This window comes from Herpailurus yagouaroundi, unplaced genomic scaffold (assembly GCF_014898765.1).
Source record: "Herpailurus yagouaroundi ecotype Mexico unplaced genomic scaffold, PumYag 159, whole genome shotgun sequence".
NCBI lineage: Eukaryota > Metazoa > Chordata > Mammalia > Carnivora > Felidae > Herpailurus > Herpailurus yagouaroundi.
In genome coordinates, this window is record NW_024412400.1 from 25,780,537 (window position 1) to 25,803,004 (window position 22,468).

General features: G+C 41.4%; 2 long non-coding RNA genes across 2 annotated transcripts in view; one reads left to right on the forward strand and one right to left on the reverse strand.

Annotated features, from left to right (window-relative positions):
• LOC121033643 (uncharacterized) overlaps positions 1-22,465 on the reverse strand; it is a 39,508-nt gene extending 17,043 nt beyond the window's left edge. Inside the window, exons 1-2 of the long non-coding RNA XR_005792036.1 lie at positions 22,321-22,465; positions 21,282-21,398 (exon numbers count right to left, since the gene is read on the reverse strand). This is a non-coding gene — a long non-coding RNA (uncharacterized LOC121033643). The remainder of the gene's footprint in view (positions 1-21,281; positions 21,399-22,320) is intronic.
• The window catches only part of LOC121033645 (uncharacterized), a 35,979-nt gene that overhangs the window by 10,545 nt on the left and 2,966 nt on the right, over positions 1-22,468 (forward strand). The window contains exon 2 of the long non-coding RNA XR_005792038.1: positions 1,252-1,429. This is a non-coding gene — a long non-coding RNA (uncharacterized LOC121033645). The remainder of the gene's footprint in view (positions 1-1,251; positions 1,430-22,468) is intronic.

The following is a 22,468-nucleotide window of genomic DNA, read 5'->3' on the forward strand; positions in this document are numbered from 1 at the left end:
TTGAGCCCCGCGTTGGGCTCTGTGCTGACAGCTCAGAGCCTGGAGCCTGCTTCGGATTCTGTGTCTCCCTCTCTCTCCTGCCCCTCCCACACTTGCACTCTGTCTCTCAAAAATAAATAAACATTAAAAAAAAAAGAGAAAGAAAGAAAGAAAGAAAGAAAGAAAGAAAGAAAGAAAGAAAGAAAAAAGGAAGGAAGTTGATTGCTCTACAAAACCAGACTAGAAATGATGGACAAAATGCAATGATTGGGCCATCATGAGGAAGGACTTCTTTTTAGTCCATGCAGTGAACCAGGCTTCGCTGAGAATGATGACCTTCTCTCCATGAGGTTGTTTATGGAAAAGCTGGTGACCACACATAGAGTTCCTTTTGCCTCTACCCTTGTCTAGGGGACTTTATTTTCTCTCACTTGTAGTTTTGCCCCATTTTCCTAACTGATCCGTCCTCCAATCTCTCCACAACCTAGCCCATCCTCACACTGATCTGAGTTATCACCACCACCACCCATGGCAGTCTTACTTTTCACTCTCTTGCTTAAAGACTTGTTAGCTCACATTGGCAGGCTGAGTTCCCAGAGAAGCAGGACGAGACAGAGACCAGCAGGTCTGATGCTTACTCAGCAGAGCTCTTGACATGAACACCTGTGGCCAGGAGGAAAGGAGACAGGACTGGGCACACGGAGAAGTCATCACAGCAGAGCTGCAACTAATCCCAAGGGGGACTTTCGATACTGGGACGGCCCTTCAGAGTTCTCCTGAAGTGGGGTAAGATGGGCAGCCTCTTTCTACTCCTATGTAGACCAGTCATCAGATGTAGGCTGCTCCAGGAAGCTGTGCGAGTTCAGGCAAGGCGGCTGCCTTCAGAAAAGAGTGCAAGAGAACTGAGACACGGGGCCATCTGCTAGCGGCACTCCATGAAGCTTAAGCCCACCGGTCCTGAAAGGGGATCTGGGCAACACAGCACAGTGTATGCCAGTGGAACACACTCAACTCCTTGACCTGACGTGCAAGGCCCTTCGCAATCTAGCCCCCGCTACCTGCCCAGCCCCATCTTTCTCCATTCCCTATTGCTGAACACAGATCCATTCGACTTCTCAGGGGATTCTTCAATGTGCTGCCACTTTCATGATTTGTACATACGACTTGCTCTTTCTAGGATCCCCTTACCTGCTGTATTAGCTTCCTATGGCTGCTGTAACAAATTACCACAAACCATGTGCCTTAAAACAACACACATTTATTTCCTCACAGTCCTGGAGGTCCAAAGTCCAAACTTCAGTTCACCCAAGTCAAAATGAAGGTGTCAGCAGAGCCATGCTCCCTGAAAGCTCTGGGGAAGAATCCAACTGTCTTTTCCAGCCTCTAGAACTACATTCTTCGCATTCCTTGGCTCCAAGTTCCTTCCTTCGCCTTCAAAGCCAGCAGCAAAGTAAGTATCTTGCTTCATTGTCACCTTCACTTCTGCTGCTGTTACACCTATCTTTGTCGCCCTCTTATAAGGGTATTTGTGATTGCATTTGGGGGTCCACCGGGATAATATCGGACAACCTCTCCCACCTCGAGATACTTAATCACACCTGCAGGTCTCTTCTGTCATCTAAAGGTAATGTTCGCAGACTCCAGGAAAAAGGACCTGGTTATCTTTGGGGGCCATTATTCTGCCTACCACACCTGCCTCGACCCACCTCCCTCTCTTTCAAGTCCCAGATCAAGTGTCACCTCTTCTGTGAAACTTACACTGACATTCTCAGGTAGCTTGAATTGGCACCGCATTGTCATCCCTCAGCACTCAGCCTATGTCTTCATTCAATCAGTTATGTTGTCATGCGTACTTCAGTCATGAAACGATGAATTCATTCATTCGTTGAGCACTTCCTATGTGCCAGGCGCTGTTATGAATTCTTGGGATTTGAACAGTGAACAAATGGGACAAAAGGCCCTGCCACTGTCTAGCTTCTATTCCAATGAAGGTGGACAGACAACTTAAAGTTAACATAAATAGTGTGTTAGAAAAAAACAAGTAGGCAAAAAAAAAAAAAAAAAAAGCATGAGCATGAGCATGAGTGACAGCCAGGTATAGGAGAATAGGAATGTAGCGGAAGAAGATGGAAATAGTTGCAATTTAAAACAGGTGGCCAAGGAAGGCCTCAAGGAAATGGTGACATTTGAGTGAAGCCTCGAAGGAGATCTGGATGGATATCTGGCAGAAGAGCTTTCTCTAGGTAGAAGGAAGCACCAGAACCAAGGTTCTGAGGCTAGTGTATGGCTTACCTGTTTGGGGAGTAGAGAAGAGTTTCTAGAGCATTTTGTGCAGAGGGGTAATGTGATCTGTCTTTTAACAGGATCCCTTTCCTGGGGCTGCCACATATAGCCCTATGGGGTATACATTCCACAGCACAGTCTAGTGGGTTCCGTTTACATTTTTAGTCCATGTACATAGACTATATGTGTAACAAAGAAACTATAATGGCTACTGGCTGAGAGAAAATGAAGGAGATGCCAGGGTGGAAGCAAGAAGACCAATGAAAAGGCCTTTATAATAATTCAGGCAATCTATCTACCGCTAGGCATCTCCAATGCCTAGAACAGTGCCTGGAACATGGTAAGCAGACAAGAATAAAATGACTATCACATTTTATATCATAGTGTAAGCTAGACTTGAGGACTCACTCACTGGTTACTTCTTGGATTCATACTTTTTTTTTTTTTAATTTTTTTTTTCAATGTTTATTTATTTTTGGGACAGAGAGAGACAGAGCATGAACGGGGGAGGGGCAGAGAGAGAGGGAGACACAGAATCAGAAACAGGCTCCAGGCTCCGAGCCATCAGCCCAGAGCCTGACGCGGGGCTCGAACTCCCGGACCGCGAGATCGTGACCTGGCTGAAGTCGGACGCTTAACCGACTGTGCCACCCAGGCGCCCCTTGGATTCACACTCTTGAATGAAGGGGTAGACCAGATGATTTTTCAAATCTAAAATTCTGTCAACCCAACTGCCATCTGGGCTTCTCCATTAGGGTGTTCCACTATCATCTCCAATTCTACACGTTTAACCTGTATTTCTTTCTTTCTCCCCTCCCCACCTGAAAGAAGTTCCTCGTGGCTTTCCTCATCTGTTGATGGAGGCATCATTTTCCCACCTAGATTTGAAATCTGTTATTTTAACCAACTGTATCCAGGTCCAAGTCCTGGGACACCTCTTCTTTCAATTTCACTGCCCATAACCCAATCCTGCCCTCACCACGTCTCCCCAGGAGCCAAGAGCCCACAGTGGCGTCTCATTCTCTATCTGCCACCAAGTTTCTGCATTTGCGTCTTGCCATCCCTCCCCACCTCTCAGATGCTCTCCTGTCCTTTGCTGTACCTCCAGGACTTCCATCCAAGCTCAAGCCCTTTACGGTCCTTTGTCAGTCCCTATTGGCCCCATCCCTCTATGATCCCATTCTCCTCAAAATTTCTCTGCCCTTTGTGGCCTGGCATTTGGTAATATCTAGAGAGGAGGTGATGGGTAGGGGAAAGAATGCAAGCTTTGGAGGCAGTCAGGTGGGAATAAAATCCCAGCTCAGCCGTCTCCTAGTGTGGGGTCTTGGGAATTCATTCACATTCTCTGCGCCATCGTTTCTTCATATTAAAACTTTTTTAAAAAATTAAAACTTTAAAAAGTCTACTTCGTAGACCTGTGTGAGCGTCCAAAGATCATGTTTACAAAGCATCTTGTACACATTAGGCGCTTGGTAAATACTGATTCCTTCTTCCCTGCCTGCTGTCCCTTGCCCACAGCTCCCGCATTTTGATTCCTTTCCCTACCACCTTATTGAATTCAGTTAAATTCTTATTTATAAGTAGATGTTAATAACACATTTATTTCAGCCCGGGTTAGAACACCAGATTTTGGAAAACCCTTTCTCAGTAATTACCTACTTTAGATATGTATCAGAATCACCTTACAATTGTCACTGTCAATTTTTTCAACTTATTTGGATATTTTCAAAAGCGCTCTACAATAGAAGAGAATAGTGTAACGAACCTCTGTGTACCTGTGACCCAGCTCCAATAATTGTCAATTCTTAGCCTGTCTTGTTTCATCTATTACTCTAAATTTTTATTTCCGAAGCATTTTTCCCCAGAGTATTTTACAGCAAATCTCAGACATCATATTGTTCTACATATAAATAATTCAGTAGGTATCTCTACTATGTAAAGACTAGTCTCAGTTTGCTAGACCTGCCATAACAAAATACCATAGATTCAGTGACTTAAACAACAGAAATTTATTTTCTAACAGTTCTGGAATCTGTAAGTCCAAGATCAAGGCGTCAGCGGGTTTGGTTTCTCCTGAGGCCTCTCTCCTTGGCTTACAGATGGCCACCTTCTCTCTGTAACCCCACATGGCCTTTTTTCTGTGCCCATGCACTCATGGTATCTCTTCCTCTTCTTATAAGGACACCAGGCCTACTGGATTAGAGCTCCACCCTTATGATCTCATTTAATCTTAATTATTTCTTTAAAGGCCCTGTCTCCAAATATAGTCCCTTTGGGGGATAGGGCTTCAACATTTAAATTTTGGGGGAACACAATTCAGTCCATAATAGGACTTCTCAAAAACATGATTGTAACATCATGTAACATACCTAAAAAATAGTAATAATTGCTTAATATTATCTAATATCCTGTCCTTGCTTAAACTTTCCTAGTTGCCCCCAAAAACATTTTAATCTTTTTTTAAGTTGTTTTTTTTTTTTTTTTTTTTGAGAGAGAGAGTGAGACAGAGCATGAGTGCGGGAGGGGCAGAGAGAGAGGGAGACACAGAATCCAAAGCCGGCTCCAGGCCCTGAGCTATCAGCACAGATCCCGACGCAGGGCTTGAACTCACAGACTGCAAGATCATGACCTGAGCCGAAGTCAGACGCTTAACCAACTGAGCCACCCAGGTGAGCTGCTCCAAAAACATTTTTAAATTGTTTAAATTAAGATTCAAAACGGGACATATTGTTTTAGAAATACAGATTCCCAGGTCTTTACCCTGGAGTTGTGATTTAGCTTCCACCCAGCTGCCTCTTCAGGAGGCAGCCTCTGTGGAGTTATGATAATTTTTGGCTGTAATGCTACCCCAATGGAAGTTTGGCCATAAATGTTTTAATCAAAATTATGCCAACATTGATAGATTTCTATCAAGAAACTAATTTCTACAATAAGTGTTTTGTTTGTTTTTGAAAGAGAGAGAGAATGACCAAGCAGGGGAGGGGCAGAGTGAGTTGGGGAAAGAGAATCTTAAGCAGGCTCCATGCCCAGCTTGGAGATCAATTTGGGACTTGATCTCACAACCGCAAGATCATGACCTGAGCCAAAATCAAGGGTCTGAGGCTTAGACAGAGCCACCCAGGTGCTCCTAGAATAAGTGTTTTCTTTACTGAAGTATAGTTGGCATACAATATCATATTCATTTCACATGTACGACATAGTGATTGACAATTAGATACATTATGCTGTGCTCACCACAGTAAGTGTAGTTATTATTGGCCACCATACAATGTTATTACAATATTATTGACTATATTCCCTATGCTGTACTTTTCATTCTTGTGACTTATTTTATAAACGTGTGCCTCTTAATCTCCTTAATCTCCTCAACCTACTCTCCAACCTCTTCCTTTGCTGGCAACTACCAGTTTGGTCTCTCTATTTATGATTCTGTTTCTGATTTTTTGTTTGTTCACTTGTTTTGTTTTTTAAATTCCACATATAAGTGTAATCATATGGTATTTGTCTTTCTCTGTCTCACTTATTTCACTCAGCATAATATCCTCTAGGTTCATCCAGGTTGTCACAAAGGGCGAGATTTCTTCTCTTTTTTTATGTCTGAGTAATATTCCATTGCATATATGTTTACATGACATCTTTATTCATTCATAGGGCTTGTTTCCTATCTTGGCTATTATAAATAATGCTGCAATAAACATAGGGGTGCATGTGTCTTTCTGAATTAGTTTTTTTGTTTTCTTCAGGTGAATATTGAGAAGTAAAATTACAGGATCATATGGTATTTCTATTTTTCATTTTTTGAGGGACCTCACATTGTTTTCCATAGTGGCTGCACCAATTTATGTTCCCACCAACTGTGCATGAAGGTTCCCAGAACAAATGTCATTAAGTAATAAAATTCATTGATTCCCTAAGCACAATTCGTTTCCAGTTTTACCACTTTTATTATAGTTTATGGGACTTATTTTCATCAGCATTAATTCTTTTGCTGTTTAAATGTTACAAGGAAATCTGATTCAGGTTTTCATCCGTGTCAAATTTTCCCAATTATAACATCTGCCTTTCATTTTGTGGCCATTATTTCTACTAAATCCAATTTTTTCCCCAGTCAGATTTGGGTGTCTACATTTTGGTCAAGGTTGGATTCTTCAGGCCATTTTTTTCCCAGTATGTAGTTTTAGCTGTTGTTACTCTTATTTTGTGGTGGTTATTTCCATCAGGAATATTCATTATTACTTGGTAATAGGCTGAGAGCTTAGATTTATTTCTTTACTTATCCATGAAAAAATGCTATGTATCTAAGACATAGCAAGGGAGATAAAGTGTAGGAGTCAGAAAATGACAAAAAGAGACACACACAGGGGAGACAGATTGAGACAGAAGCTGCAGCTATCTTGAGATACTGTTTGCTAAGCTCTCTGAGGGGTCTGAATGTCCTGAGGGTCAAAATGGCGAGATTAAAACAATATGGAGACCGCAGTATGGTTGTTGAGCATGGGCTAGGCAAATAATTCCAGGACTTTAAATCCTAGGAAGTTAAACACACAGTGTTACTCACCCCGCCTCCTCCCCCTTTTATGGCTCTTTTTATTTCCTTCTTATCCTTGCCTTGGGACTGAATTTTAGCCCTCTGCTCTTCTTGAACTTCAGACTGACCACAGCCTGCCCCAAATCTCTGTTCCTTCCCTTCCATTGTTCATAAAGCACCTTTATCAGTGGTGACCTCCCACATGGTTTTATCAATGTATAGCACAGTGCCCTACATGCAGTGAATGTCCAATAATTACCTGTTACTGGTTTATCTTAAAGTATCACCCTTCTGATTTAAACTCCCATAAGCTAGGCCACTGTTAACAAAATCCAAACACATCTAACTCGACCTACCACTTCCTGGGGCTTAAGTGGGTGGATGGAGCCAGATTCGGCAATTCTGAACTGTTGGGGGGCCTCTCAATCTGTCTGCAGAATTGAAGCTTGAAAAGTTTTATTTTTTGCCGACGTTCCCTAGCAAATGCCTGCTGCACACCCACACACTTAGCCAGCAAGAAGAGAAGAGCTGTTGCAAGAATTGTTCCCTCTGGGACCAATCACCACAGGGGCAGCCCTCCCTGAAGATTCGTCCAGTGGGGGGCCTCCAGTCCCTCTAGTCCAGCCCCCCGGCTGCCATCCGCAGAAGCTCAGAAGGAGGAGGTGTTGAGGGGAGGTGCAGAGAAGGGCTACAAATGGCAGCTCCTGGAGGGAGAGTGAGGCCCTGGAGGAGTGACCTTGTGGAGGCCAGGAGGAGGGACACAGAAACCAAGCCAACAGAGAGACAAGTAGATAAGGAGGAGACTACAGGGCTAGGTTTTTGCAGATGTCTTAAATGGCTTGGAATGGCGGCACCCAAAACGTAAACTGTGTGATTACAGCGTTAAAACCTGAGGATTAGCAAAAGAAAACAGAAGTAACAAGAGAGATCTGCTGGCATTTAAGGGAATAGGAGAAACAAGACTGAGACGGGCTAGACTTGATGTTTCTCAACTCGGCTGCAGGTTGAGATCGCCTAGGGAGATTTAAAAAGACTGAGGCCTGGGTCCCACCCCAAGAGACTTAGTTAATTGGTTTGGGGTGGGTTCTGGGCATCCAGATTTTGTAAACGCTCCCCAAGGGGTTCTAAAGTACAGCCAGCTGAGATCAACTGAGCTACACTGAAGACCGAAAAGGAAATACAATCTGCTGTGTCTTCTGTGGCCCCGCAATGCAAGAGAGAAGGACCTTGGGCCGGACCCCCTTTGGTGTCTGTGGCCAGCTGTGTGTCTCAGTGGAGACAGCTGAGCATGTGCATCTCAAAGTCTTGGTTCTGGTTTGGGCTTGACCACCACCGTGGCTGGTGTGACCTTGGACAATGGGAGTCCGGGTCAGAGAAGACCTGAGCTCACCCTGTGCTGGGCTGGTCACTTCTCCCTGCCTGCACTTCCCTCACATAATCTCCAGCTCTGAAACATTTCAAGTCTCTACTTTCATTAAAATAGCCCAGTCACTTCTAGTTCAACAGATTTTTTTTTCATGAATTATTCAAACTTGGGAGTTGAATGTTGAAAATAACATGTTCGAGTTGTCCTCATTAGGAAGCTTTTAGCTGCGGATCTCCTGTCTTCCACTACATTTACAAAGCCAGGTATCCGCAGTTTTGGGGATGAACGCAGTCAATCATTTACAAAGTCTCTAGAGAATTCCACATGGACCTAAAGTAAGTAATAAAACCCACACAATAAACAGAAATGGTGCAACAAAGGGAGCAATAAGGAGCAGCTGTGGGCACCCACAGCCTTCAGTAAGCCTCTCGGCCTCGCTGGGCTTCTGTTTCACTTATGTTCATGAATGTCTATTTCATGCCCACCTTGTAGAAGGGGAATTAAACAGATGACAGTTGCCCTTGAAGGATCCCTAATCTGGGGGATTGTGGCAGACTCATAAATAGCCAATGATAAGGGAATATGAATGAGAGGCAGAATGTGGTACAGGCTTTTAACATCTGACTTTCTCCTTGACTTTTAACCATGAAGCAGTAAATCAGAGGAAGCAGAAGGTGGGACTGAGCGATGACACCCCTCAGAGGGGCCCCAGAGCCTCTGCCTGTGGGACACCACAAAATCATCACAGACGTTGCCACGTTCCAGACAACACAGGGCTTCATTGCAATTGCGTCTTTAGATGGAATTGCTAAAGTGTGGAAATGAAAACCTAATGGTCTGTATAATTTGTAATAAACTTATAAATATATTGTAACTCTAGAAGAAAGGTACTTCTAGAGAACAGAAGTGAGATAAGATTCATTTGCTTGGTTAAATGAAGGGGTGCGTGGCTCAGTTGGTTAAGTGTCCGACTTCGGCTCAGGTCACGATCACACACAGTCTGTGAGTTCGAGCCCCGTGTCGGGCCCCGTGCTGACAGTTCAGAGCCTGGAGCCTGCTTCAGATTCTATGTCTCCCTCTCTCTCCTCTCCTCCCCTACTCGCACTCTCTCTCTCTCTCTGGCTCTCAAAAATGAATAAATGTTAAAAAATTTTTTTTTAAAAAGATCATTCTCCTTATTATTACTTCATGATTAAATAAATCCCACCCAGGACAGTGGAGAAAGTTATATCTGGTGACTGTGTTCATGCATATCTCTGCAAGAATCAGCAGACAGTAATATCTGGAATTTTCACAGTATATGTCAAGGAGGTGCGGAAATTAAAATGCTAAGACATTTATGATATCATTTTACTTTGCATTGGAAAAGATGGTTGTAAGCTGTCATAATGTAAACCAGTAATACCTGACCTCTAGTGTGCATGGGAATCACATGTAAGCTCGGCTAAAACACTGCTGGTCCCACCCCCAGGATTTTTGATTCAGTAAGCCTGGGCCGGAGCTGGAGTATTCGCATTTCTAACAATTTCCCAGCTGCTGCTGCTGCTGCTGCTGCTGCTGCTGCTGCTGCTGCTGCTGCTGCTGCTGCTGCTGCTGCTAAGGGACCACACTTTGGAAACTGCCAATAAGGGTATATAATTTCACTATACAAAATGCTGTGCAAGGCAGGAAAAAAAATGCATTTGAGGACTCTCAGTGCTGTGCTTCTGCTCTACTGTGTGATCTCTCTTGTCTATGCATGTTCTGACTTAGCTCTCATAACCTATAACACTGATCTGTGGTTGATCAGCAGTAGAGAAATGTGTCTCTTCTTGGCCACCATCATCTTAAAGTATTATTGGCATATAAGTGCTATTGTAAAATCTGAAATTTGGCTCGTCGGTGCAGATTATTTTTCCGCCAGTATCTTCACGAGTGAATGAGATGATTTTTAAGAACTTGCCCTGGGCTAGAATCCCATGATTTTATGAAGCAATGATTTTTAAGAAGCACTGTCCATTTGTTTTGGAAGGAGGAGGAAAATCTGTTATATACATCCATTCAGCTACTTATGTGCTAAGCCTCATTTAATCCTCTTGTGGCCCTTTGAGCTGCTGGCCATCTTAGAGATAGAGACATAGAAGTTCACAGAGCTTAGGTAACTTGTCTGCATCCCTCAGCTAATGAGTGATGGAGCAGATTTTGAACTCTGGGCAGTCCTTGCTCTGTCCAGCACACTGTGGGCTTTTCTGCTGTGGAGGCAAAGTGAGAATGATGTCGGGGAAATGCTCCTTCCCACGGACTTCTGCTCCCAAACACCACTGCCACTTGGGTGTTTGTGCCCAAGAGGGAAGCTTTGGTGCCAGGCCCCCTTGTTTAGAGATCTGGAATCCCACACACATGGAGAGTGAATGTGGGGCCAGGAGGGAGGGCGGAGGGCTAGGCCAAGCTCAGATAGCACAACTGTCAACCCAGCAAAAAATACAGAGAAAGGCGAAAACATTTCAAAAATACAACCACAGCCATTTTCTTCTTGTTAGAGCCAGTAGCTTTTGACCCTCGATGTGAATGGGCTTTTATTTTCCATAAAAAAAAAAAAAAAAAAAAAAAGGAAAAAAAAAGCTATTCTATTTGCAGCTCCCCTAATGACAGTGTTCACAGGGATGATGGGAGGAAACCTCTCCGTGACACAGGCGGGTCTTGCCAATCTTAACATCAAGTGATTCAAAATCACAGGCTGGAATGAAACTCAGGGAGGAAAACCGACCTACCCAAATCTGACCATTAGCGAGAAGGAAGCAAGAGCTATCAACCAACACTTACCAAGGGTCCCTTAGGGGCCATCTAGTCTTACATAAGCAGCTTTTCAAATTATTTGGAATCAGAAAGCCCAGCTCAGCCCGTCCCATAGGCTGCTAGAAACCCAACCAGCAGACTTCGTAGAGAACGGAAGCCAGCAGCATTAGCAGCAGACGCTGAAGAGGTATTTAAATGATAGCCTACCCTAGGAAGGAGCCCACGCGGAGAACACGGACAGATTCCAGGCTACGAAGCCACGTTCTTCCGGGAGGGGAGTGGCGGTGGTCCAGCTCAGTGTTTCTCAGACTTGAATGTGCTTGCAAATCACCCTGAGATTCCATCAAATGCAGATTCTGATTCCGTAGGTCTGGAGTAGGCCCAAGAGTCTGCATTTCTACCCAGCTCCCAGGTGATGCCGATGCTGCCTGTCCACAGACCACACTACAATAGCAAGAATCTGGACAACTTTCCATGTGAGTCTTGAGTTCTTACGGGAGTCAATTTTCAGATCCTCAAAGCCCGTTTTTCCTCTTTTCTCAAATCTACCTAAGAAAAAATGAGGTCAAAGTTGTACGTTCCTCTTGTGAAATGGACTTCTTTCCACCTTACAGAGCAAAGGCCCTCCTCCTTGCATCTTACATCTTAGGGAATACATTGCCTCCGGTGCAAAACCCACCAGGTTCCCTGGTAAAGCAACAATGTGAAACATCGATGTTATGATGAGAAACTGACTCACTCTAATAAATGGTTACAAACATTTTCACAAGTCAAAGAGTATTGATTCATTGCTTGCAACAAAGTTGAAGGAGATGTCAATTATCCACTGAGTGTTCTTTTAAAATAATCTTGAGGGGCGCCTGGGTGGCTCCATGGATTAAGTGTCCGACTCTTCCTTTCAGCTCAGGTCATGATCTCAAGGTTTGTGAGTTTGAGCCCCTGATCAGGCTCTGCACTGACAGCCCGCAGGGAGTCTGCTTGGAATTCTCTCTCTCTCTCTCTCTCTCTCTTCTCTCTCTCTCTGTCCCTCCCCCACTTGTGCACGGGCGCAGACACACACACACACACACACACACACACACACACACACACACACCCGCTCTCTCTCTCTCTCAAAATAAATACATTAATAGAAAAATAAATTTTGGGGCGCCTGGGTGGCTCAGTCGGTTAAGTGCCGACTTCAGCTCAGGTCACGATCTCGCGATCTCGCGGTCCATGAGCTCGAGACCTGCGTCGTGCTCTGGGCTGATGGCTCAGAGCCTGGAGCCTGCTTCTGATTCTGTGTCTCCCTCTCTCTTTGCTCCTCCCCCGTTCATGCTCTGTCTCTGTCTCTGTCTCAAAAATAAATAAACGTTAATAATAATAATAATAATAATAATAAATTTTGAGGAAAAAACAACCACGAAGTGATTTTGAACATTTAACTCAAAAAAATTCAAAGAACTAAATGACATTTCTGTAACAAAACTTCCAATCCCACTGCTTAAATATGAACAAAATATCTCAGCATTTACATCTTTAAAAAAAAAAATTGGGGTGCCTGGGTGGCTTAGTCAACTGTCTGACTTTTGCTCAGGTCATGATCTCACATCTCGTGAGTTCGAGCCCACAACAGGCTCTGGGCTGACAGCTCAGAGCCTACGGCCTGTTTTGGATTCTGTCTCCTCCTCTCTCTCTGCCCCTCCCCCACTCGCTCTCTGTCTGTCTCTCTCTCTCTAATATAAATAAATTTTTTTTAATTAAATAACATAAAAATAAAAAATGAAAAAATAGAATGAGTACTGATGCTGAAACCTATTCCATTTTGGCAATTTTATTAATAGTCAACATGGAAATATTATTTAATTTGTTTTAAAAAGCAGAGCAATGTAAATAAAGAAAATATCTATCTTATGAAAAGATCTGTTTCCAATAAACATTTTGTTTAAAAATAATAATTACCCAAACACATTTATGTTGTTTTCATAATTTGTATACCAGTGATGACTGTATGACTCAACCCAGAAGAAATGTGTTAACACTTAGAGACTTATAGGCTCTGAGTTTATATATATTATTTTGTTATAGAAAAAGATGACACAAATTATGTTTCATAAGGATAAAGTTTTATGAGGTAAAAGAAGGGAAATAGGAATCAAAGAGAAGAAAGAATGATGCAACGTTTAAGAACCTGTTCTTCTATTTCTAAAATGATGCTGATGTCAAATCCCCATGGTATACAGGTTCCATTGGAAGCATTTTTAAAAATCATATAAAAGTCTTGTTTTAAATGTCAATACTTTATGAAGAGTTTGCCCTTGTGTATTTTTATCACATGATTATATATCAAATTACCGTAGAATATAGATTCCATTGGAAACAGTTTTTGAACTGTGCAAAAGGTTTGTTTTAAAATATCAGCATTTAGGGGTGCCTGGGTAGCTTAGCTGGTCGAGCATGCAACTGTTGATTTTGGCTCAGGTCATGATCTCACAGTTCATGGGACCAAGTCCCACATCAGGCTCCAAGCTGACAGTGGGGAACCTACTTGGGATTCTTTCTCCCTCTCTCTCCACCACTCACAGTGAATCTCTCTTTCAAAATAACTAAATAAACTTAAAAAAAATAAAAAATAATAAAATGTTGGTATTCATAATAAGCAGACACTTGCACTCTTTACAACTACTTAAACTCATAACAAAATGTAAATGAAAATTATGAACTATACATAGTTTTTCATATTTTCTCTAACAAGTTCATAGCAAAACAAACAAAAAGTTTGAAGACCACATGTCTGAAATCTTTTCCTCTGATCTTCAAGGCGCATCAGGGCATATCAACACACAGAGTCATCTTGTCTGCTATGAAGCCCTCTCAGGCAAGCAGAGCAACCCCCTTGTGACCTCGTGCCTCCAAGTCTGCCCAAGACCTGATTCCAACCTCACACTGTCATCCCGCAGTGCGATTACCTCTAACTCCTGTTCACACCCTCTCCAGCAGCTCCTTAGCCCAGGCATGAAGGAGCAACTCAATGCTGGCGGACAGATGAAGGATGGATGGATACATGCATACATGGACAGATTGCAGCCTACGTAGTCAGGCATTCTAGATTATTCAGGACAAAAGCATTGATGTTTAAGGTTAAAAACAGCTCTCTGAGACCCTGATTCCAAGGGGCTGTCTGTATAATAGCATTCGACCAGATTATCACCACCTCCTGCTCATATCATAAAGGGTGCACCTGACTGGGAGGAATTAATGTCGTGGCAGAACAGTCTTTTCAGCTTTTAGGAGGATTATCTTTGGTATCTTGGTTTTACTGGTTAGTTTTTTATTTTAATTTTAAAATAACTGTATTCAAATTATGGGTTATTTATATGGTTTTGTTTGTTTGTTTTCTTTTTTTGGAAGTGGGGAGGTGGGAGGAATAGGGAAGGTTGATAGAGAAGATAAAAGAGAATACAGATTGGTATCTCCAAACGATACCATCACTTCCTTGAGTTATTTAATACATAGCCATCCATTCCAGTCATCTTCTCATTTCTGATCTCCGTTTTTCTTCCTTATTTAATACTTACAAAAATGTATAAAGTATTAGTAATAATAGTATAAACTGGGGCACCTGGGTGGCTCAGTCAGTTAAGTGTCTGGCTCTTAACTTTGGCTCAGGTCATGACCTCACAGTTCATGAGTTTGAGCCCCATGTTGGGCTCTACACTGACAATGCAGAGCCTACTTGGGATTCTCTCTCTCTCTCTGCCCCTCCCTCACTTGTGTGCTCTTTCTCTCTCTCAAAATAAATAAATATACTTAAAAATTTTTTTAAAATATGAACTTTCATGGATCTACCACTCTGTTCAAGAAAGAGAACATTATCAGTCCCAAGTCCCCTCTGTGCCCCACCTTCGTGTCTTTCTCCTGACTTCCCTTTTCCCAAAAGTAAGCACTGCTCTAAGCTCTGTGTATATCATCCCATCACTTTTTTAAAAATAGATTTTCACATATGTCTTAACACTATATGGCTCAGTTTTGCCTGTTTTTGCACTTTGTATGTTATCATAGTCCATATATTCTTCTACAATGTGATTTTTTTTCAGTTGACATTTTGTTTGAAAAAAGCATCCATCTTGTGTACATAGCTAAAGGTCATTAATTTTCATTGCAGCAAGGTATTCATTGTATAAGTATGGCAAAGATGATCCATTTTCCTATTGATAGCCATTTAAATAGTATTTTATTGTTTTCACTACAATAGAAGTGCTGCTGTGGACATATTTGAACCTACGTCAGTTGCACACGTGTATGAGTTAGTAGGAGGAGGGATCCACACATTCCTAGGAATTTCTGGGTTACAGAACACTTTATGTGTATGTTCAACTTTACTAGATAATGCCAAATTATTTCTTTTTAAAATTTTTTTTCATGTTTGTGAGAGAGAGAGATCAGAGCATGGGTGGGGGAGGGGCAGAGAGAGAGGGAGACACAGAATCCAAAGCAGGCTCCAGGTTCTGAGCTGTCAGCACAGAGCCCAACGTGGGGTTTCAACCCACAAACCGCAAGATCATGACCTGAGCCAAAGTCAGACGTTCAACCAGCCGAGCCACCCAGCCGCCCCAATAATGCCAGATTATTTCTAAAAGTGGTTGGAATAATTTATACTCCCACCAGCAGTGTATAAGACTTCATGTTAACCCATGGCTTCACCAACATGTTTTTAAAATGTTTTATCAATTTGGGGGCTATAAAATGTTACCTCATTCTTTAATTTGTATTTCCCTAATTATAAATGATTGAACATGTTTCCCTGTTTATTGGGCATTCATGGTTTCTTTTCCATTAAATACCTTTCTGTGCCTCTTGCCTATTTTTTAATAGAGTTTTTGCTTTTTCATTGATTTTTAAAATATGTGTGTATTAAACGTGTGTTATAAAACATGTCTTATATATATATTACACAACGTACTTTTTTTTTCTGGATAGAATTCCTTGTCAGTTATGTTTTGTGAATTTCTTTTCCCAGATTATATCTTGTATTTCACATTGTTCTGCCCTCTTTTGATAATCACAAGTTCTTAATTTTCACAGGGCCAAGTTTGACAATACTTTCCTTGCCTATTTTTCTTTGTTTAGAAAACTGTTTCCTGTTTGGAGATCAAACAGGTATTCTCCTCTATTTTCTTCTAAAAGTTTTGAAATTTTCCTTTTCACACGCAACTCTTTGGTTTACCTCGAATTCACTATTGTGTTCTGTGTGAGGGAGGAACCAAACCCAAAAAAATTTTCCCGTAAGTATATTGCATGTTCCATATTTTTCTCCCCAATCTGTAGTGCCAGCTCCATTATTGGTATAAAACATTCCTAACCATGCATGGCGCAAGTTCTGGGATCTGCTCTGTTCCGTTGGTTTCAATTAAAAAAATCTCTCTTTAGCTTCTTTCCAATTGTGCTTCAATCAGTGTGGGGAAGTCATACCATTACCCTCATTTGGCTGAGGATTTGGGGGCTATCTGGTAACTGCATCTACCTCACAGCATTGGCGTGAAGATCTCACACAGGATATGACACACACATTGTTTAAGAAAATGCCTGGTCCAGAGTAAACCCCTCAGTAAACTGTACTTATCATTACCATGATACCTTATAGTGTTCATAATTTACTTTCTTTAGTGTCAACAGTGGCTACATTCCTTAAAAAATAAATTTATTTTATTTTTATAATTTATTATAAAATTATCTGAGGATATTCAGGGAGGGGGCAGGCCATGTAGCATATACTGCCGGTTTTACGCCAACAAAATTAATTAAAAGAAAAGAGGAATTAAGTCATGAAAAAATATGTGTGTGTATCAGGAGGAAGGATATTAAAAGGAGAGGTGGACTCTTTGGCCAATGATCAGCCCAGGCCAGATCTGAGAGTGTTTGAAAATTTCATCAAGATTTAAATTTAAGGCATCTTATGGATTGTGGTGATATTAAAATATGTCCACAAATTCTTTTTTTTTTTTTTTTATTTTTTTTTTTCAACGTTTATTTATTTTTGGGACAGGGAGAGACAGAGCATGAACGGGGGAGGGTCAGAGAGAGAGGGAGACAGAGAATCGGAAACAGGCTCCAGGCTCTGAGCCATCAGCCCAGAGCCTGACGCGGGGCTCGAACTCAAGGACGCAAGATCGTGACCTGGCTGAAGTCGGACGCTTAACCGACTGCGCCACCCAGGCACCCCCACAAATTCTTTTTTTAAATTTTTATCATTTTATTTATTTGAGAGAGAGAGAGAGAGAGAGAGAGAGAGAGAGAGAGAGAGAGAGAAAGAGAATCTCAAGCAGGCTTCACGCTCAGCACGGAGCCCAGTGTAGGGCTCGATCCCACAACCCTGGGATCATGGCCTGAACCAAAATCAAGAGTCAGACGCTCAACCAACTAAGCCACCCAGGTGCCCCTGTCCACAAATTCTTTAACATTCCTCTTCTCAAAAAGTGGAGCCTAAATCCCTTCCCTCAAGTGTGGGCTAGACTTAATGGCTTACTCCTACTAACTAATAGATTGTGCTGGAAGTGATATTTATGTGACTTCCAAGATCAGGATCCAAGGTGTATGGCTTCGTTTTTGCCCTCTTTTGAATTATTCATAGTGGAGGAAACCAAGTGATATGCTGTGTGGACACTCAGGTAGTCCTAGGGAGAGGTCCATGTGGTGAGGAACTGAGGGAACCATCTTGGCAACAGATCATCCAGCCCCAGTCAAGCCTTGAGATGACTACAGTCCCAGCAAAATCTTGACTGCAACTTCATGACAGACCTTGAGTCAGAACCACTTAGCAAAGCTGCTTCCTAATTTCTCAGCCCCAGAAACTATTGAGATAATAAATGTTTGTTGTTTTAAGCCACTACGTTTTGAGTTAATCTATTACATAGTAGATAACTCATATATGGGTCTTCCATGGTTGATAACAAATAAAAAATGTGATAAAAAATAAATAATTAAAACATTAAAATTAAAAAATAAATTAATTTAAAAAATAAAATTTAAACAAGTTAATTTAAAAAATTAAAAAATAAAGAAAAAGAAGCTGAGGAGAAGACAGTGATGGATATGAGGAAATGACTTGATGTTTGTATCCGGATAATGACCAGGGTTGGTAGAGGTTTCCATAGTCCAGTGACATTTGCTTAAAAGTAGAAGAGGTACTATCCCATTTGTTAATCTGCTTATTTTAATGAGGGAAGAATATTAAGATGAAGAACAGCATTTTAAGTACATGATATGTCTTCATCATGAAGACACATGAATAGCTCCGTTTTACAGATGAAGAAATATAGCTCAGAGTTACACAACCAGTAAGTGGAGAAGTCTGCCCAACTCCAGAGCCCATTCTCTTAGAATTTATGTTATACTGGAATCTTCTATGACACCATAGTCAGTCTTATTATAGAATATCTAATTTCTACTATCCGATTTCATAAACACTTGTTGAACACCCACAGTGTAAGCATCTCACTACCTATGTGATTCCAAATTAAATCTGGGTCTGTCCCTGCTCTTGAGTTGTACACAATCTCAACATAATATCTAAAAGCTGTGACCTTCTCGCCACCTCTGCTGGCACACCCTACCCGAAGTCATCATCCTTCCTCAGCTAGACCCCTACAAATAGCCTTCCCTGACTGGTTGCCTTGCTGTATTCCTGCCCTGCTCCCTCTGTTCTCCACGTGTCCAAAATGATCTTGTCAAAATACCATTTCAGTCATGACACTCACCTGTTAATACCCACCAATGGCTTTCCACCGAATAAAATCCAATCCCTTCATCACAACCTGCACAACTCCACAGAGTCTAGTCTCTGCCTGTCCCTGATCCCTCTTTCTTTCCCAGTGGCCTCATTTTCCAGCCACATAGGCCACTTCTCCAGTCCTCAGTCCTGTCAGTCCTCCTTCCTGGAAAACTTGTCCTGCTCTTCCCATACTTCGAATCTCAGTTTAAATGTCACCTCCTCAAGGGAGATTTCTCAGACCGCCCCCTTACTCTACCCACCTTCTGTCTCCCAGCACATCATGGGTTTCCTTACAGCAATTATCACAATTTTATGCACTAATACATTTGCTTATTTTTCTATTTTCCCCACTGGAATGTAAACCTCTTGAAGGCAAAAGCCATGTATATCAAGACCACACTTTTTTATGTCCAACCTAGTTCTGTGCCTGCATAGTGTGGATGCTGAATAACTATTTATTGAATGAATCAACCAATCAGCTGAGGGGGGGAGAAAACCAGCAAATAATTATAATATAGATGTCAATCATAATGGTTACCATTTCTCAAATGCTCCTGATGAGCCAGGCAATGTATTCATACACTTAAAATCTTGTTTTGTTGAGTTCTTATATTGTTCCAAGTCCTTACAAATACCATTTTTTATTTCCACAAGAACTCTGCAGAGCAAATACTATCATCTTCATTATTACAGATGAGGAAACTGAGGCTGTACACAATTTATAACATAGTTTATGGAAGGCCACTAGACAAGAAAGTGGAAAAGTCAAGATGTAACAGAATAGTCTTGCTACCAAGACTACACCTTTGCCTTTTTAAAAATATCTTTATTTATTTTTGAAAGAGAGAGCATGAGCAGCGAAGGGGCAGAAAGAAAGGGGGAGGCAGGGTCCCAGGAGGGTTCTGTGCTGACAGTGGTGAGCCTGAAGCGGGGCTCAAACTCAGAAAACATGAGATCATGACCTGAGCCAAAGTCAGACACTCAACTGAGTGAGCCACCCAGGTACCCCTACATCTCTGCCTTATATCACATCATGTCTCTAAAACTTGGTACGTCACACAAAACATGAGTTAAGTGCAAATCTTTGTATCACCATCACCCTATTCTAACCAATAAAGAACCAGTTATAACCAGGGATGTACCAAGTGCTATAGAACTCCCTGCACTTACCTAATAAAATACAATTATATACATTAACGCGTTTACATATATGAAATGCTTAGCTTCATGCCAGGCACAAAATAGTCACTCAAGAAACGGTTGCTCTAACTGGGAGGTTGACTCTCAAGGTGGTTAAGGGCGTGGACTTTGGAGCCGGGCTAAATCTGAATTTGAATCTGGTCTCCTCAACTTACTAGTTACATGACCTCAGGTAAGTTCGCTCACACTTCACACCTCGATATCTTCTTAGGTTTGCTGTAAGATTAAATGCATTTCAAATGCTTGGCACAGTACCTGGCACATGATAAAGAGCTAACGATCAATAATTTTTCATTGTGTTGGCTACTGAAGTATCACAGAAAAAGTGTTTAACTCTCCTCAGAGCAGCTGCATGCTGTGTTACCTGATGTTAGCACCTTTGCATTTCAGGGGGCTGTGCAAGCATGGAGCCCATCAATGCTGCCCCATTTATTTGGTCATATGGCTGACCCTGTCTTCTTTCAGACTGTCTGCTGATAATGTGGAGCATCTGGAATTCTTAACTTGTGGTTATTGTTTACCAAATGAAACAAATATATATATATATATGTATATATATATATATATATAGTTAGAGTGATGAAGAATTTTAATTATGGAAAAGGGAATATTGATTAATTTAATAATGTCATATTGTGACATGAAAAAGAATGTTGAAGCAAGAGAAAACTGACCTCTCATATCAGCTCTTCCTAGCTGTGCATGCTTGGGGTTGGTTAAGTGACTTTTCTGAGTTTCTGTTTCTTCGTCTATAAAATGAATACAGTAAAACTTACTTGCTAGATTATTAGGATTATTTGAATGTATACGAGTCATGTGGGACAGTGAATTGTGCATAGTAGGTCCTCAATCCATAGCAAATAAACTCATTTGCTGATCCAGAGACCCAGACCCTAAGTTAGGTGTCAAAACTAAAAAAGAAAAAAAAGGTATCTTTCTGCATCATAGATTCTAACACATGGATTATAAAATGATAATTTCATTTGGATCACATGGTGGTATTGCTGTTGCCAACATTTAAAAATTGGCAGATATATTAATACCGTTGGAAAACTTCCATCGTCCTCAAGGTATGTTTTCACTAGAAGCATCGGAAGAGACAGTAGGTGTTGTCTCCCATAAATTAAACACTATGTTAATAATTCATTAATTTATGATGAAAAACATTAACAACTTTAGGAAGCAGGACTCAAGCCTTCTCTAATCAACACATTCTCTTCTGGGAGGAGATGTACATGGATGGTCAGATTGTAGACAGAGGATTCCTTGGTGAAGAGCAAATCAGAATATGGGGTGTGTTCAACAATCCCAATGGCCAGTGACATCAATCCATAATGAATTCATCCAATAATTCCCTCCAAGGGGAACTACGGGAAAGAGCTCCAAGGGGCAATTACCTGAGTCTATGCTCTCTAACGGACAGCCCTGGAGAACACCATTGACTTGTTATTCTTTTGCACACTTGACTCTTCTTTGGTTGTGCTCCATGCAGACATAGTTCAGTTCAAGCCCTCCTATGTAATAAAATTGGTAAGTGTAGTGTGTTAGCAGAATACTTTTTTAAGTAAATAGGGGAAAAGTTCACTGGAAAAAAATGAGGGAATTATAAAAAAAGAACACATTCAACGTTTTATTCCAAAATTTAAATGCACCTTTGTATGTCAATCTTTTGATCTAGGACTAAGACCGATTCTTTAAAATTTACCTCATTTCCCTAGCATAAAGCTCACCTACAAGGAGTCATCTACAATTTCCTTTTAGGTTTCTTTAAAGTGGAGGAAAAACATAAAGGTCCCTATGAAGCACTCTGAGAGCAGAATACTTCTAGATTTTTACAATTTCAACCCAAAGTTGTCTCATTTACATATCATTCAATGGCAACTTTAATAAAAAGCACCTTGGCCAAGTTTTTCACAGCACCTAACTTAATTTTCATCAGTACAAGAACTCATCATTTTTTTTTTTTTGCACTCATTATTTCACAGATTAACATAGTATTTTATTTAAGTATATAATTACAAAAGGCACAACTGGCATAAAACAGGTTTGGGAACAAACCCAACTGAGTCTAGGAAAGTCTATAATGTTATTAGGAGACATACATCAGACTGGACTTCCAGCCAGAAGTTTTTAGTGAGATGTGGGCATTCATCAGAATGTCTTACAGAGAAAACAGCACATCAGCTAACCTAGCTAGTCTGTTTAGTGGGAGTCAGTTAAAAAAAATACAATCTAGAAGCTTTTTTTTTTTTTTCAGATCATGGCTTATATAACTGGTTGGATCCATGCTCTCTTAGATACAATTACAATCCTCTCTTGCCTCCCTGAGAATACAGCCACCCACTATTTAGCCACCCAATGAGTGATTATTAAGTCAGGAAGATTCCCTTCTCATTTATCGCAAGCTCATTTTGTAGCTCCAAGTTTGGAACTTACCTTGCTATAGCCACTGTGTGATACTTCCAGGATCTGTTGTAAGGATCAAATGTGAGGGGTGCCTGAGTGGCTCAGGTGGCTAAGTGGCCAACTTTGGCTCAGGTCATGATCTCGAGGTTCACAAGTTCAAGCCCTGCATTGGGCTCTG